General features: G+C 45.5%; 1 protein-coding gene across 1 annotated transcript in view; it reads left to right on the forward strand.

Annotated features, from left to right (window-relative positions):
• Positions 1 to 9478: 9478 nt before the first annotated feature.
• The window catches only part of CPQ (carboxypeptidase Q), a 327320-nt gene continuing 318707 nt past the window's right edge, over positions 9479 to 18091 (forward strand). Inside the window, exon 1 of the mRNA XM_075270330.1 lies at positions 9479 to 9523. The gene's annotated coding sequence lies outside the window, so the exon portion shown is untranslated. The remainder of the gene's footprint in view (positions 9524 to 18091) is intronic.

Genomic DNA, 18091 nt, shown 5'->3' on the forward strand with positions numbered 1-18091 from the left:
CGTTTTACATGGCATCATCTCTACAGTGATCTCTCCCTGCCTCCTGTCTCTGCTATTCTTGATCGCCTCTGTATGTGTATAACCCTGGCTTGCTTTACAGACAACTCTTCTTGATCTCCTGACTTGGTATCTTCCTGACCTCCTGTGCATGACCTTTGGCTTTCTCCTGACCTCTCCTATCTGGCTCCTGTTTTGGCTACTCAGCAAACCTCCTGTGTATGACCCGGCATTCCTGACTACGCTTCTGCCTCTCTCTCCTGCTACCACGTGACCTCCTGTGAACCGACTTGGCATCATTGACTTGCTTTGGCTTCCTCAGGAACCTGCTTATATCTCTGGATTACTAACTTGCCCTGAACCAACTACTCTCTGTGCTGACCTGCTGTCCTAAACTTCATCCACTGAGGTTACTGTCTGGGTTGCAGGGGTGAACCTACCTATTTCGCCGCCCGAGGCGGACGACAGAAAGCCGCCCCCCCCCCCCCCGGGAGGAGGGGGCGGAGCGAAGGGGGTCGGGAGGAGCGGCGTTAACAGGCAGGGAGAGGACCTGCTCTCTGCCTAACTGTGAGGGGAGGCCGCTGGCAGGGGTGAAACTACCTATTTCGCCGCCCGAGGTGGACGATCGAAAGCCCCCCCCCCCCGGGAGGAGGGGGCGGAGTGAAGGGGGTGGGGCAGAGCGGCATTAACAGGCAGGGAGAGGACCTGCTCTCTGCCTAACTGTGAGGGGAGGCCGCTGGAGCAGCGCTGCGTCCACAGGGCCTCCCCAATCCACCGCTCGGTGACGCTAAGCCAGTCCAGGACAGCTTGTCCTGGACTGGCTTAGGTAAGCAAAAATGCCGCCCTCCCTGGGGCCCTGGCATAGCGCCGCCTGAAGCGGTCGCTTCAGGTTGCCTCATGGGAGGTGCGGCACTGCTGGGTTGTTCTGGGTCCTCTTTACTTGGGGTTTGCTTGATGTGTGGCACTCTCTGGGCGGCTGCAGTCCTGGATTTTACCAAATCCAACTCCACCATTAGGAGCTCTGGCGAAGAACTCCCGGGCCTGGTTTCGCTCCGGGTAGGAGAGCGTAGTACACCCAGGCCTGTTTTTACCTTGGTGCCGGGGGATTCTAGTTGCCCAAGACTTACAGTGATTATTGTTGCATCAGGTTCCTAACAGGTACCCCTACTCTATTGTGTAACACTGCATGGTAATGGCCACTGTGTAGCAAAGTACCCATGGCGGAAAAACCCAGCAACCCAACAGATATTTTAATTCATCTATCTTCATAATTCAGTGACTTACAGGGGGCATACAAAGGACCTTCAGCAATGTATAAGGTCCATGTACATGGCTGCGTAATGTATAAAACACAGAAAAACCGCATCCAACCCTGTACCCTCACAGATCACGCACCCACTGTTCCTAAGGCAGACATTTCATCGAAATTTGTTGTGTAGACTTTAATCTGATTATTTTACTAAAGGAATTGACTCGTAATATAGTTAAAAAAACCCTGCCCTTAAAATGTATCTGTATAGTTCTCCTATTAGATTATCTGTAGGACTCATGACATCGTAAAAATGCCACAGTCATGGACGTTAACGTAATGCCCATTGTCCACGCTAAATCAAATCAGTGCTAGACGCAGGGTCAAATGAATTGGATTTATCCAATGAAACAAACCATGCTGCTGGCCTTGCCAGGAAAGTGGCGATTAGGTGAAAGCCCGAGCGTCAAGCCAGAAATGGGGTCTAATGTAATGAGTGAGAATACAGCGAGTGACATAAAGAGCTTGTCTGTGGCCGAGTGTATGAGATGAGAGCACAGGACATATCTGCAGTCACAGCCATCAATTCTGTACATGGGGAAGTCTTATCTCCAGCAGATGCAATCTAGAAAGAAACTCTCCCCTGCTTTTATGTTTATGTAGAGCTCCATTTTCTCTGTCTGGAGCCGCATGCCTCCTGCAGGAAATAATTCAATTCTTCTATTTGATTCAATTTCCTACTATATTGTTTTATATATCTTTTATATCTAATATAAATTATATTTTTGTTCTATAGTCAAATATGTTTACATATTATGTTTTATTTCGATATACTATTCTTATTAAATATCATACATTATCATCATTAGATTATATACTGTATATATAATATATCATCACTATATATTTTGACATATGCTCGGTAGGGAACCTGTTAGCAGCATGATAGGGCGTCTTAACATATATTCGCGGCCTCTGCTGTCATCTCCCTCCAACCTGGCACAGAAAGGCTGGGTTCATGTGTGGATTTTTGGACTGTATTTTGACGCGGAGGCCACATCAGAATCTGGTCCAAAAAACGGCTAGCAATGCATCCAATCGTGGCATTCCGCTCCGGATTAGGCCCAAATGAATGTGGTGATATGCTGGTTCAGGTGACACTAACTTATCTATCTGCAGGTCTGGGTTGATATTCTGGTTCCGGTGACACTAGCCTATCTATCTGTGGGGCTGGGGTGATATGCTGGTTCTGGTGACCCTAACGTATCAATCTGCAGGTCTGGGGTGATATGCTGAGTTCTGGTGACAATAACCTATCTATCTGCGGGGCTGGGGTGATATGCTGGTTTTGGTGACACTAACCTATCTATCTGCAGGGCTGGGTGGATATTTTGGGGTCTGGTGACACTAACCTATCTATCTGCAGGGCTGGGGTGATATGCTGGTTCTGGTGACCCTAACCTACCTATCTGTGGGGCTGGAGTGCTATGCTGGATTCTGGTGACCCTAACCTATCTATCTGCAGGGCTGGGGTGATATGCTGGTTCTGGTGACACTAACCTATCTATCTGCAGGGCTGGGGTGATATGCTGGTTCTGGTGACACTAACCTATCTATCTGCAGGGCTGGGGTGATATGCTGGGTCTGGTGACACTAACCTATCTATCTGCAGGGCTGGGGTGATATGCTGGGTCTGGTGACACTAACCTATCTATGTGCAGGGCTGGGGTGATATGCTGAGTTCTAGTGACACTAACCTATCTATCTGCAGGGCTGTGGTGATATGTTGGTTCTGGTGACACTAACCTATCTATCTGCAGGGCTGGGGTGATATGCTGAGTTCTGGTGACACTAACCTATCTATCTGCAGATCTGGGGTGATATGCTGGTTCTGGTGACACTAACCTATCTATCTGCAGGGCTGGGGTGATATGCTGGTTCTGGTGACAATAACCTATCTATCTGCAGGGCTGGGGTGATATGATGGTTCCGGTGACACTAACCTATCTATCTGCAGGGCTGGGGTGATATGCTAGTTCTGGTGACACTAACCTATCTGTCTGCAGGGCTGGGGTGATATGCTGGTTCTGGTGACACTAACCTATCTATCTGCAGGGCTGGGGTGATATGCTGGTTCTGGTGACACTAACCTATCTATCTGCGGGGCTGGGTTGATATGCTGGGTCTGGTGACACTAACCTATCTATCTGTAGGGTGGGGTGATATGCTGAGTCTGGTGACACTAACCTATCTATCTGTAGGACTGGGGTGATATGCTAGTTCTGGTGACACTAACCTATCTGTCTGCAGGGCTGGGGTGATATGCTGGTTCTGGTGACACTAACCTATCTATCTGCAGGGCTGGGGTGATATGCTGGTTCTGGTGACACTAACCTATCTATCTGCGGGGCTGGGTTGATATGCTGGTTCTGGTGACACTAACCTATCCATCTGCAGGGCTGGGGTGATATGCTGGTTCTGGTGACACTAACCTATCTATCTGTGGGGCTGTAGTGCTATTCTGGATTCTGGTGACCCTAACCTATCTATCTGCAGGGCTGGGGTGATATGCTGGTTCTGGTGACCCTAACCTATCTATCTGCGGGGCTGGGGTGATATGCTGGTTCTGGTGACCCTAACCTATCTATCTGAAGGCTGGGGTGATATGCTGAGTTCTGGTGACCCTAACCTATCTATCTGCGGGGCTGGGGTGATATTCTGGGTTTGGTGACACTAACCTATCTATCTGCGGGGCTGGGGTGATATGCTGGTTCTGGTGACCCTAACCTATCTATCTGAAGGCTGGGGTGATATGCTGAGTTCTGGTGACCCTAACCTATCTATCTGCGGGGCTGGGGTGATATTCTGGGTTTGGTGACACTAACCTATCTATCTGCGGGGCTGGGGTGATATGCTGGTTCTGGTGACCCTAACCTATCTATCTGAAGGCTGGGGTGATATGCTGAGTTCTGGTGACCCTAACCTATCTATCTGCGGGGCTGGGGTGATATTCTGGGTTTGGTGACACTAACCTATCTATCTGCAGTGCTGGGGTGATATGTTGGTTCTAGTGACACTAAACTATCTATCTGCAGGGCTGGAGTTCTATGCTGGGTCTGGTGACACTAACCTATCTATCTGCAGGGCTGGGGTGATATACTGGTTCTGGTGACCCTAACCTATCTATATGCAGGGCTGGGGTGATATGTTGGTTCTAGTGACACTAAACTATCTATCTGCAGGGCTGGGGTGATATGCTGGTTCTGGTGACCCTAACCTATCTATCTGCAGGGCTGGGGTGATATGCTGGTTCTGGTGACCCTAACCTATCTATCTGCAGGGCTGGGGTGATATGCTGGTTCTGGTGACAGATTACAGCCATGTGATGCCAGTGTAAATCACAAATAGCACATGACCAAGCTTATTTTTGGATTGTGGGCTGTCAGTGATGGATCCTTTTACTGACCTTTTTTCCCTGCTTCTATATTTTTCTATCTCTCTAGGCCCACGAAAAACAAACAGCACATGGACGTCCTTGGTGTGCTGTCCATGATTTTTAGAGACCTATGGACTTTAATGGAGCTTCTTCACCTGCAAAACAAAACAAAGCAAAGCACATCTCTGTTGTTTTTCATGGACCAAGAATTTTTGCATGTGCCCATTAACATCAATGGGTGGTCATAAATCCGTGATTACATGGACGTAGTAATGTGGGATGGAGTTCAACAAATCTTACCCACATGCTGTGAAAAAACCCTGCCGCATGTATTAATCTGTGTTGCATATTTTTAATGCCACAAAAAAAAGCATATCACATACCTCCCAAGTGTCCCAGAATAAGTGGGACAGTCCTGGATTCTGGGTTCTATCCCGACTTAGCACATCTATGTCCTCTGGACTCAGATAAGATGATTACAATAATGATGCGGGAAGTCGTCCATTACTTGCTTCACCATTAGTCCCCTATCTCTGCTCCCGGTGTCTTCGAGCATCTGGGAGCAGAGACAGACGAGAACAGCAGGGGAACAGGGCAAGGTGAGTATTGTTTTTTTTTTTTTTTTTTGAACCATTACCCTGTGAGTGCACCAGGAGTGGGACTGTGTGCAACAGGAGAAGGAATTTATACTATGGGGGCAACTAAAAGAACACTATAATGTGGAGGTATATCATGTCAGACACTCTAGGGACGTTATACTGTGTGTGGGCACAAAGGCAAATGTTAGGGAATGGACAGAGTTAAAATGGAAGCGGGAGGGGGGCAAATGTGCAATGGTGCTCATATTGCACTGCGCATTCTGTGCCTCTATCAGTCCTTTGAAAGTTGAGAGGTATGATAGCATTTGGTGCAAGAATTCAGGTAAATTCACAGCTTCTATCCGGTGTGTCCATACCCTAACAAAAAACTGACTATAAATTATGCACAAAATTACCCTGCCTAAGGCTATGTCCACCTCTGTGCCATTTTTAAAGGGATTGTACCATTAAAACCCTTTTTTTGTAGATAAGACGTCGGAATAGCTTTTAGAAAGGCTATTCGTCTCTTACCTTTAGATGTGATCTCCGCTGCACCGTTCCTTAGAAATACTGGTTTTGACTGGTATGCAAATTAGTTCTCTCGCAGCGATGGGGGTGGGCCCCAGCACTCGAAATGCGATGGGGGCGTCCCCACTGCTGCTCGAAAACAGGCCCCAGCGACGCCTCCATCTTCTGCTGGATCCTCCCCTTCTTTCTTCGGCGTCACCTCCGACGCCTGCGCAGTTGGCTCTGCCAGTGAGACACTAGTAGAGCCGACTGCGCATGCCTGCAGCCATAGCTCTGACACCGCAATTGCGCGCATGCGGAGTCTGCTCTACTAGTGTCTCACTGGCAGAGCCAACTGCGCAGGCATCAGAGGTGACGCTGAAGAAAGAAGGGGAGGATCCAGCAGAAGATAGAGGCGTCGCTGGAGCCTGTTCTCTAGCAGCAGTGGGAACGCCCCCATCGCTGGGGCCCGCTCCCATCGCTGCGAGAGAACTAATTTGCATACCGGTAAAAACCGGTATTTCTAAGGAACGGCGCGGCGGAGATCACATCTAAAGGTAAGAGAAGAATAGCCTTTCTAAAGGCTATTCCGACGTCTTATCTACAAAAAAAAAAAAAAAGGGTTTTAATGGTAGAATCCCTTTAAATGACAGGCAGCAAAAGAATTCCAGGGATCCCATTGTCTATACTATATTATGTGTCCATTACCATCTTCATGCTGATGACAGCCATCTATATACCTGTTCCCGTGACATCACCCCTGTACTACTACAGAACACCAGTGACCGTCTCTCTGCTGTCTCCAACATCAAATATTCTCTTTGTCTGAAACTGAATCTTTCAAAAACTGAACTTCTTGTGTTCCCTCCATCTACTAAGCGACCTCACCCTGATACCTCCATTTCCATCTGTGGCCTTACGATTACCCCGAGGTAGTATGCCCGCTATCTTGGGTTTGTATTTGACTCGGATCTCACCTTCATCCCACATATACAGACACTTGCACACTCTTGCTACCTGAACCTCAAAAACATCTCTAGAATTCAATATTTTCTGTAGAAACATCAAAACCCCTCATTCTTGCTCTGATTCTCTCTTGTCTTTACTACTGCAATTCTCTTGTATTTGAGCTTCCTCTTACTATCCTCTCCCCTCTACAATCTGTCCTGAATACAGCCGCCAGATTCATCTTTCTATCAAACTGATACACAGACGCATTTACCTTGTGTCAGTTGCTGCATTGGTTGCCCATCCATCACAGAATGCAATATTAAATTATCACACCCACAAATCCCTCCATAGTGCTCCCCCCCATATATCTCCTCTCTCATCACTGTCTACCGCCCTAACCGTCCTCTCCATTCTGCCAATGACCTTAGACTTGTATCCTCTGTTCAAACCTCCCTCTCCCATCTCCAAGACTTTTCTCGAGCTGCACTAGTGCTCTGGAGCGCTTTACCCCGGACAATCCGACTAATAACCAACTACAGCAGCTTCAAAACTACCCTAAATTCCCATCTGTTTAGGCAGGGTTATCACACGCCCTAACCACATTGTTCTACACCTCTGCTGAATATTTCTTATCCTAAACTATCCGTCTTCCTCTATTCCTCAGATCCTGACCCCATAATCTAGAAATTCCCCTGCACTCCGTGCACTTAGTATTCACAGATACCAGCTGGGGACAGCTCATACAGCTTCCGTTATATAACATAGAACTGTATTTGGTGGGTTTCCTCCCAGACTCCAAAGACATACCATACCTCCCATACCTCCCAATTTCCACGGGACATTCACGATTTCGGTGACGTGTCCCACGGTCCCAGTTGGAGGGAGGTATGTCCCGATTTCAACTCAGATCTGCGTCTGGAGGACGCAGATCTGAGTTGAATAGATATGCCACTAATGCAAGGAGCTGTCACAGATCAGCTCCTTGCTTTGCCGCTGCACTCCGGCTAGTGGCTGCCTACAACTGTATTAGCGAGACTGCGGAGAGAGCGGCGGGGGAGTGAGGAAAAGGTGAGTTTAAGTGGTTTTTGTGTGTAGACATTGAGGTGGAACATGAAACTGGGGGCAGATGAAGGAGGGGACGGCATGACACTGGGGGCAGAGATGGGGGGACATGAATCTGGTGGAAGAGATGGGGGGGACATGAATCTGGGGGCAGAGATGGGGGACATGAATCTGGTGGCAGAGATGGGGGACATGAATCTGGGGGAAGAGATGGGGGGACATGAATCTGGGGGAAGAGATGGGGGGACATGAATCTGGGGGCAGAGATGGGGGGACATGAATCTGGGGGCAGAGATGGGGGGACATGAATCTGGGGGCAGAGATGGGGGACATGAATCTGGGGGCAGAGATGGAGGGACATGAATCTGGGGGCAGAGATGGGGGGACATGAATCTGGGGGCAGAGATGGGGGGACATGAATCTGGGGGCAGAGATGGGGGACATGAATCTGGGGGCAGAGATGGGGGACATGAATCTGGGGGCAGAGATGGGGGACATGAATCTGGGGGCAGAGATGGAGGGACATGAATCTGGGGGCAGAGATGGAGAGGACATGAATCTGGGGGCAGAGATGGGGGGACATGAATCTGGGGGTAGAGATGGAGAGGACATGAATCTGGGGGCAGAGATGGGGGACATGAAACTGGGGCAGAGATGGTGGGCATGAATCTGGGGGTAGAGATGGGGGGACATGAAACTGGGGACAGAGATGGAGGGACATGAAACTGGGGGCAGAGATGGAGGGGGGACATATAATTTACGGGTGACTGTAGAAGGATTATACGGTGTGGGGGCACATGAAAAATGAATGAGAATGGGCAGAGTCAACATAAAAGTGGGTGGAGCTAAATTTGCCATGCGTGCCTCACATTTTGTCCCTCTTTCAGTTCTTCAAAAGTTGGGAGGTATGGACATACTGATAGGGAATGTACATTGTGATCCCTATAGCGGACAGTGACTGACAATATCTGTAAAGCGCTGCAGAATATGATGGCACTATATGAGTAAGCTAAATAAAAAAAACACCCTATGACTTGTAAAGTGCTGCAGAATGTGTTGGTGAAATATAAATGACATTTTTATTATTATTTTGCACTCATACTGCTGGGGAACACGAGTTGTCTCAGTCTTTTCTTTTGTCTGGAACTTGTGCTGGAGTCTGATACAGATGTGACCAGAGACGACCAGAGACGACCAGAGACGACCAGAGACGACCAGAGACGACCAGAGACGACCAGCTTCTCTCCAGCTCTGGACTTGCTGATACTTCCCAGTGTGTTTTAAATACTGAGACTGTGGATCGTACCACCTTATAATAGGGGTGTTCAATGAGAAGTGAATCGCTACTGAACAAAATATAATCTTTTTCTACTAATAGTTTCACTTTGAAAAACACAACATCCTTCACTGTGTGTGATCTATGACTAACTATCATCATGCGCTTCCTCTTCTCTTTATAATAACGCTTGACTGAATACGACCTCCCCTTCTGCCACTTCTCCTTCTGTATCAGGAAGTACACGAAGCATGTATTGAAGTGAATGTGGGATACTTTAGTGGAGTAAATGAGCAGTAAAGTGTCTTCCACTGTGTGTGTGTTTACAGCTCGTGTCAGCCATGTTTCTGGAGTCCAAAACGTATGCGAGGGAAAGGTAGCCCGGTACTCGGCACTGGAGACAGAGAAGTAACTCTCAGTCCGGCCTCTTGTGGCAGAGGGAAGCCTGAATGTATCTTTGCTAGTTGGTAAGTTTTTGGGGTGACCCCGTTTTTAGCATTTGGGTTTTTGGTCATAGTTATGTGTGTTGTGGTATATTGTCTATTCCTATCATGGTGGGGTGTCATCTAATACAATGAGATTTACATAGACCTGACTTCATACAGGGATGTCCATACATGTCATACTGACACTGGTGCAGATGTATGTGCTGAGTATGTGGCTACATGTATCCGTTATTTGGCATTTGCCAAAAATAGAAGTCTTTTTCTCCCCAATTTTTATAAAAGGGACTTTTTTTTTTTACACCCGTTGCGGCTTTGCAAATCGTAGCATGTCAATTATATCTACGGAAACGCCGGCGGCTTTCCCGTAGATATAATGTTAAGAGAAAGTCCGCAGAGGAAAACTCTGTGAACTTTCTCTTAAAAGCGCTGCAGGAAGAACCGCAATGTGATCACGCATTGGTTTTTTTCTGCAGCGCTTTAGCACTGTGATTACGACCCGTGGGGCCTTAGTCTTAAAGTTTTTTTCTAAGGGCAGGTTCACACCTGCGCCCGGTCTCCGCTTTGCAGGTTTCCGTCTTCTGCCCAAGAAACTGGACAGGAGTCGGAAACCGGCAGTCAGTTTTCAAACCCATTCATTTGAATGGGTTTGCAAAGTGTCCGCCCATGAGCGTCTTCTGGTCTCTGCGGCGAAACCGTTTTTTTTTTAACCGGACACAAAGTCAGACATGCAGGAGTTTGTGTCCGGTTAAAAAAAAACAAAACAGTTTTGTTGCGGAGACCAGAAGACGTTCACGGGCAGACACTGTCCGCCTGTCTTCTGTCCAGTTTCTCGGGCATAAGACAGAAACCCTACAAAGCGGAGACCGGGCACAGGTGTGATATAACTAGAATGATATCACTTTATGATTGGTGAAGATGTGACCTCTGAGACCCCCACGGATCCTGAGAATGAGGGGCCACACCAATGATTTACCATACTTCCCCCGTATTTACCAATAGTCTCTAATTTATAGAGACAATTCCAGGAAATTTGGTTTGTCCTGACCGAAAATAAGGCATTCCTAGGACAGGCTAGATAAGCCCTGATTTTACTAAGTAAATATTAGTCTAGCGACTCTGGTTTTCCTTGCAGATCTGCACCCCCAGCCATCCCATTGTGCAGGGAACTATTCCATGGCTTGGAATACTTGAATGGGGCTGAGCTGCATGGTTCTGCACAACAGGTGGAAGGGGCGATGAAAGAACAAAAAAAGAGCATAAGAAAAGATGTAAAGTTATATAAGTGATGAGATACTGGCTGCATGAGACGTGTCCAGGTTCTGTTAGAAGGATGCTTATCAGATATATGCAAGGACAAGGCTCTGACTTAGTTTTATGTCTGTATTTGCAGTTTCTGTACTTTTGTCCAAGATAAAGATTTTCTACCTATATCTATTTCTATATATATAAAATTTGCAGCGGGAACATGGTCTGCAAGGACAGCGGTAAACAAGTCCTGTATGTACACTATGCCTATGCCCTCGGACAGCGCCATCCACAGTGTGTACAATGAGGGAAATTGGACATCCAGGGGATGGGCATTGAGATAGTCAGGACCTATAAGTATCTGGGTTTGGTCCTCAATAATAAGCTGGACTGGGCCGATCACCTGGAGGCGCTGCACAGAAAGGGCCACAGCAGACTCTACCTGCTCAGGAGGCTGAGGGCCTTCAGAGTCCAGGGGACACTTCTTAGGGCCTTTTCAACTCTGTGGTAGCATCAGCCATCACCTTCGGAGTGGCCTGCTGGGGGAGCAGTATACCAGCCAGGGACAGAAATAGACTTGACAGGCTGGTTAGAAGGGCCAGCTCTGTCCTGGGGAGCCCCCTGGACCCAGTACAGGTGGTGGGTGACAGAAGGATACTGTCCGTGGTGACCTCCATGCTGGAGAATAAATCCCACCCCATGTATGAGACCATGACAGCACTGGGCAGTACTGTAAGTGACCGTCTGCTTCACCCCAAGTGTGAGAAGGAGCGCTATCGGAGGCCCTTAGTAGCCGTGATTTGCCAGGGTGCCAGATGTTGGACCCTTGCAGGTCTATTATAGCCTATCAATTGTAGAAAATGGATAACCCCTTTAAATTGATATTTGCAAGAAGTTCTATGGCAAGCTGTAGGATAGCTGAGAGGACATTTTGTTCAAAAGAAAATAGAAATTATTTTAATGACTTTAATTTCTGAAGATTATAGTATTAATCGCCTACTTTTGCAGGTAGCCTACGACAAAAGGTCTTGCCATGCGGTGATGGTTGCTGCTATAGTGACAGCCTGACACGGGTTATTGTGGTTGCATCTCTATTAGACTGTAACATTCGGAGCTTGTGATAGACGATCACGGGGTCTGTTATGCGCAAACATCACATTGCTTTCATTTCCCTGAGCCCCGTTTTGAAGAATTCTGGCTAATGAAAGTCTGAATGGCGGTATTTTCATGTGAAAGACGACGTGGTTTGCAGCTAATGAGGCCTTATTACAATCAGGTGCTGCGAATGCGTTCTGAGAGCAATAATCATAATGGGCTATTCAGGAAAAATAGTTTCAGACAAAAATTTCAAGAACAATTTGGCAGATGAGCTTAAACGCAGTCCTCAGAGCTCCTCTTTGTCTATCGTCAATTTAGCAATTTGGTCTAACATCCCATCTGCATTTCTACCAGAGCTTGAAAACCTACTTAGTATATCTTCAGACGTAGAATTTCGTAGATGATGAAATTTTAACAACCAGTTTGGAGAAATAGTAGAAAAGTTGAGTGCTGGAAAGTTTTAGTTTCAATTGTTAGGCCTTATTCACACCATTGTGGAAGACGACCAAAGACAATGAGAGTGAAGACCGAAAAAATGTTGAGTTTAAAAAAAAAAAAAATTATGGACATGGATCCGATAGAAATCAATGGATCCAGCAAATTTCCTGGTTCTTGACCACACATTTTTGGATTTTTTTTGGATTTTTTTGTACATGCAGTTTTGAGGACACAGTACAGATGCACAAAGGCCTTTAAAAACAGACGTGCATGTTCATTTTATTCAGATGTTAGGTCCATTAAAAATCATATGGCCATATGAGATAAAAATTAGCAAAAGCTAGTGGGTATATGAGGATTCTAAAAAAAAAAAAAATGACCTCCCTATAAAGCACTCTCAGCACCATATGAGATCATGAGATTTTATTGTTTAATAGCATATAGGACTGTGAGTTTATATGAGCATTTGGCAGCCCTGTGAAATTTAGAGCTCAGCTCTATCTCTATCTACCGCAGCGGGAAATCACAGCTCAAGTTAAAGCAGTAGCTGAACTGAAACATTGTCTGCACGTGTTTCTAAGTATTGTTTGTACAGTGTTCAAGTATAATATTAAGGGGAAGTTTCTCCTTATTTAGTCTGTTAAACTAGTGTACAGAATCTTATAGTCCTGATATTGCTCTCTAGACTAAATATATTTAAAGGGATCCTATCACTCAGATGACATTTTTTCTAAGTAACACGTCGGAATAGCCTTAAGAAAGGCTATTCTTCTCCTACCTGTTGTTGTCTTCTCCGTGCCGCCGTTCGCCTACAATCCCGGTTCTTGTTGGTATGTAAATTAGCTCTCTCGCAGCACTGGGGGCAGGCTCCAGCTCTCAGACAGCACTGGGGGAGACCCCAATACTGCGAGAGAACTCTCTCCAGCGCCGCCTCCATCTTCATCAGGAACGGCCTTTTCATTCTTCATTAGAATCCCTTTTTGAGGTAATATTACATCGGAATAGTCCTAAGAAAAGCTATTTGTCCCCTTCCTTTATAATTTTGCTCTGTGCTGCCATTCCATTGATATTCAGTTTTTTCCCAGTATACAAATGAGTCTCCAGACAGCACACAGTCTGCAGCCTGAAGACTCTCCAGCAATGCTTCAATCCTCTTTAGCCACGCCTCTCCGCTGCATTCTTCGTGTCATCATCGCCGGGCTAAGCCTACGTTTGGGATAGAAATCCCGCACATGCTCAGTCGGCTCTGCCATCGGGCTTTGGGCAGAGCCGACTGCGCATGTCTGTTCGGCCATTTTACTGTGGCCGCTTAGACGAGCGTACTGTTCCTGTAAGCGGCTACAGTAAAATGGCCGAACAGACATGCGCAGTTGGCTCTGTCTAAAGCCTAATGGCAGAGCTGACAGAACATGCGCGGGATTTCCATCCTGAAGGTAGGCTCAGCCAGGCGATGACAACACGGAGAACGCAGCAGAGAGGCGCAGCTGAAGAAGATTAAAGCTCCTCTGGAGAGTCTTCAGGCAGCACAGGGGACACCCCCTGTGCTGTCTGGAGACTCATTTGCATACCAGGAAAAACTGAATTATAAAGGTAGGGGAAGAATAGCCTTTCTTAAGGCTATTCCGATGTAATATTACCTCAAAAAGGGATTCTAATGATAGAATCCCTTTAAACTTGCAGTACTCGCTACACTTTATTCCAGAAAAGCCTGACATGTGGTCGCAGAGCGCTGACATAATGCCATAGACTAGCTTGGAGCTTCCTCATCACAGTGACCTTGTAAAACCTTATCATATGGAGCGTTACTTGTCTGTATGATATTCATCTTAAGTGAAGGGTTGATATTTTCTGTAACCGGTGCCCGTAATTCAGAGCTACAGTGCAACCTTTGGCACAAGCTGGAGATGTGAACTTTTACTTACCTGATCTCTGGCTAGCAGTGATTTTGTATATTTTTGTTTGTTCTACATATTTCCCATTATTTGAGGGTCAGTCCCTAGTCAAATTCTGAGGGCCTTAAATGAACACTAGTTAGGATCCAAAATATTTGATCTCTGGACTGTAGTGAATGATGGAAATGCTCCAGCTACTAATATATGAGCGGAATATTTGCATGGGAGAAAAAGATTTCTCTGGAATAATATACTTTGTATATATAGTGCTGCTGACATATTCCGCAGCACCTTACACTTTGAGCAGTAACAATCAAGTAAGGCTAAGTTCACATCTGCAATTCGTTGGAGATTCTGCTACAAAAACCATCAGAGAGAAAAGGAATATTTTTCCCGCCAGTTTGAATATAAAAATGACTGACACCCGGCGGACCCATTAAAGTTTATGGATTATGCCGGTGTCCACAGGTCACCACTGTTTTGGCGGACGGGCCCTCCGTTGCTCAGGTCATTTCTTTTTAAGAAGAAAGCTAACAGACACTATACAGTAGCTGCATGTCAACTGAGTTGAATAGAATGGTTAAGCAGGAAGATTTCAGCTTCCTGCTCCACCATTCTTTGTGATATTAGTACCACCTGCAGCTAGGTGCAGGCCTACTGCATAGAGCTAGAGATCCGTGGAAACCTGACGTAAGTATTACTTTTTTTGTTTGGAAGAACTGTGTGGGGGTCACTTGGGGGCTTTATACTGTGTGGGAGTCAGTGGAGAGCATTAAACTGTGTGTGAGCCACAAGAGAACATTATACTGTGTGTGAGGGGGTAACTGGAGAGCATTATACTGTGTGTGGGGGCAATTGGTGAAAATTATAGGTTTGGGGGCATTGGTACACATTGTACTATGCAGGGGAATTGGAGAGCATTATACTTTGTTGTGGACATTTGGAGAGTAATATACTGTGTTGGGGCATTGGTGATAATTGTACTATGCAGGGGCAACTGAAGAGCATTGTACTCTGTGAGTGGCACTGGAGAGCATTATACTTTTTGTGTTGGGGACTGCAAAGCATTATACTGTATGGTATGGCCACTGGAGAGCATGATATTGTGTCTATGGGGAGCACTGGGTAGCATTATAGGTGTGAGGAGCCCTCTGAAAAGTATTATACTATGTGTGGGCACGGGAGAGCATTATACCTTTGGATGGGCAACTTTGGGGGCATTCTAAGAGTTGGAGATCACTGGATAGCGTTATAATGTATCTAGGAGCCAGTTTGAGAGCATTATACTGTGTAGGAGAGGCCACTGGAAAAGGTTATACTATGTGTGAGGGGCACCAAGGAACATTATAGTGTGTGGGGGCCAGTAGAGAGCATTATACGTGTGGGTGGGCCACTAGAGGGCATTATACGTGTGGGTGGGCCACTAGAGGGCATTATACGTGTGGGAGGGCAATATATGTGTTGGGGACAACTGGGTAGCATTGTCTGTGGGCTAATGTGAGAGCATTATACTGTGCGGAGGGGACGGGGAGGAGGCACTAGAGAGCTTTTCTTTATGCTGTATTGAGGTCACAGGGCAGCATTATACTGTCTGGCAACTAAATATTTGTTTCAACTAAATATTTGGCAACTAAATCTTTCAATCAAGGAGTCATTTAACCCTAACACATACCATTCTGGAGTCTTCTGCTTCATTAGCATGGAAGCAAACATGGCATTTACATTTGTCTACCTTGTCACTCCGTGGACACGCTCTTTAGGCAATGGCCTGTGTTTTCGGTGAGTTTACCTAAGGTGACGCACCTGATGTTATGCCCTATAGAGCAGGTATTCAGGTGTTTCTTTAAGGATTAAGTTTGTGCTGCTATAGTGGGTAGAGGGGTGGACAAGTGTCCAAGAAGAAGTAGCGGCCACCCTCTGCTTCCCCCCGTGCACTCTTATAAATTCTCTTGCCGAAGTCTCCATGTCCTTTCAGCAAATTCCTTAACCAGTGACGGCAGATCTTCTGTGTATTACTAGGTGGTAAGTAATAAATACATTTATATAAGGAAGGGGAGAGTGAGATTCATGTATTATTTTGGAGATTGATAGACCTATTAGCAGGCGGTGTACGGAAAATATACAAGTCAGTATCTCCAATCTAGTGGACTGCCAGAGAGAGTGGACTACAGGGCTCCGCTCTCTTCATCAGTCTCACAGACGTTGAATGGAGTGCACTGCACATGTGCGACCTCTGCTCCATTCACACAGGGAACAGAGGACTCTGCACTAATGATAAGTGATGATTCAGGAACAAACCCCTTTAATTCAATGCAGTTTTAGCCTAGAAAACGTGATGTCATCGAAATGGGAGGATTCACATATGAAAATCACAGTGCTGGAATTTATATAATAGTGTCACATTTCTACATGGAGATTATTTGCACAGTGAGGATGACGTAAAGAAAAAAATGTCACCTTGCAAATATAATGCACACAGTGATGTCCGAGCACAGGGAAAGTGAAAAATAACTTGAAAACCATATTATGGAGGTATTTTTTTAATACTTCAACTCTGCTTTTATTTGTTTTAGATACTGTGGATAGAAGTATAGATTGATTTCAAATATCTATCTATCTATCTCCTATCTATCTATCTATCTATCTATCTATCTATCTATCTATCTATCTATCTATCTCATATCTATCCATCTCTCCATCTATGTCATATCTATCTATCTATCTATCTATCTATCTATCTATCTATCATCTATCTATCTATCTATCTATCTATCTATCTATCTCCTATCTATCTATCTATCTATCTATCTATCTATCTATCTATCTATCTCATATCTATCCATCTCTCCATCTATGTCATATCTATCTATCTATCTATCTATCTATCTATCTATCTATCTATCTATCTATCATCTATCTATCTATCTATCTATCTCCTATCTATCTATCTATCTATCTATCTATCTATCTATCTATCAATCAATCAATCAATCTATCTATCTCATATCTATCCATCTCTCCATCTATCTCCTATCTATCTATCTATCTATCTATCTATCTATCTATCTATCTATCTATCATCTATCTATCTATCTATCATCTATCTATCTATCATCTATCTATCTTCTATCTATCTATCTATCTATCTATCTATCTATCTATCTCCTATCTATCTATCTATCTATCTATCTATCTCCTATCTATCTATCTATCTATCTATCTATCTATCTATCTATCTCCTATCTATCTATCTATCTCCTATCTATCTATCTATCTATCTATCTATCTATCTATCCCTGTCTCTCTCGCTATCTATCTATCTCATATATATCCTCCTTATTCTTATATATGATAGAAAGTTAGCTCGGCTCCATTAGCCCTCCTTGTAGATGCGCGGCGTCTCCTGAGAGTTGTAGTCCCACCGGTCTTGTCTTGCTGGAGGCTGCTTAGGTTTGATATACGCCTTCCCCTATGTAGACAGGGCTCTCTTCATTACTCATTTACTAGTAATTTCCTGCTGTATGATTACACAGCGCCAGTAATAACTAAAAGTCATTTTGCTCAGCAGAAGCCTGTGAATCAGAGAAACAAATGTGACTGTGACTCCAAGTCGATCCCTCTCCCTTCAGCCAGAACAGCAGACGTCTCCTAGTAATGTCTTCCATGCCAAGTGTGTTGTTTTCCCAGAACCCCCCTCTTTGGCTGTACCAGAACCCCTTGTGCTTTTGGGGAATTCTGTGCATGCAGACTTTTATCTTCTTGCCCGCAGCAGCGGCGGCGGCGCACATTGCCAGTGAAGTTATGTGGCTTGTATCTGCTTTTGTTTCATTGACATTACATTTTGTAATTTCAGTCTTCGCTCAGAGTTCATATCTTACCAGCGCAGACTCAAAGGTTGACAGCTGCCGAATTCCCA

The sequence above is a fragment of the Leptodactylus fuscus genome, chromosome 4 (assembly GCF_031893055.1).
Source record: "Leptodactylus fuscus isolate aLepFus1 chromosome 4, aLepFus1.hap2, whole genome shotgun sequence".
NCBI classification, from domain to species: domain Eukaryota; kingdom Metazoa; phylum Chordata; class Amphibia; order Anura; family Leptodactylidae; genus Leptodactylus; species Leptodactylus fuscus.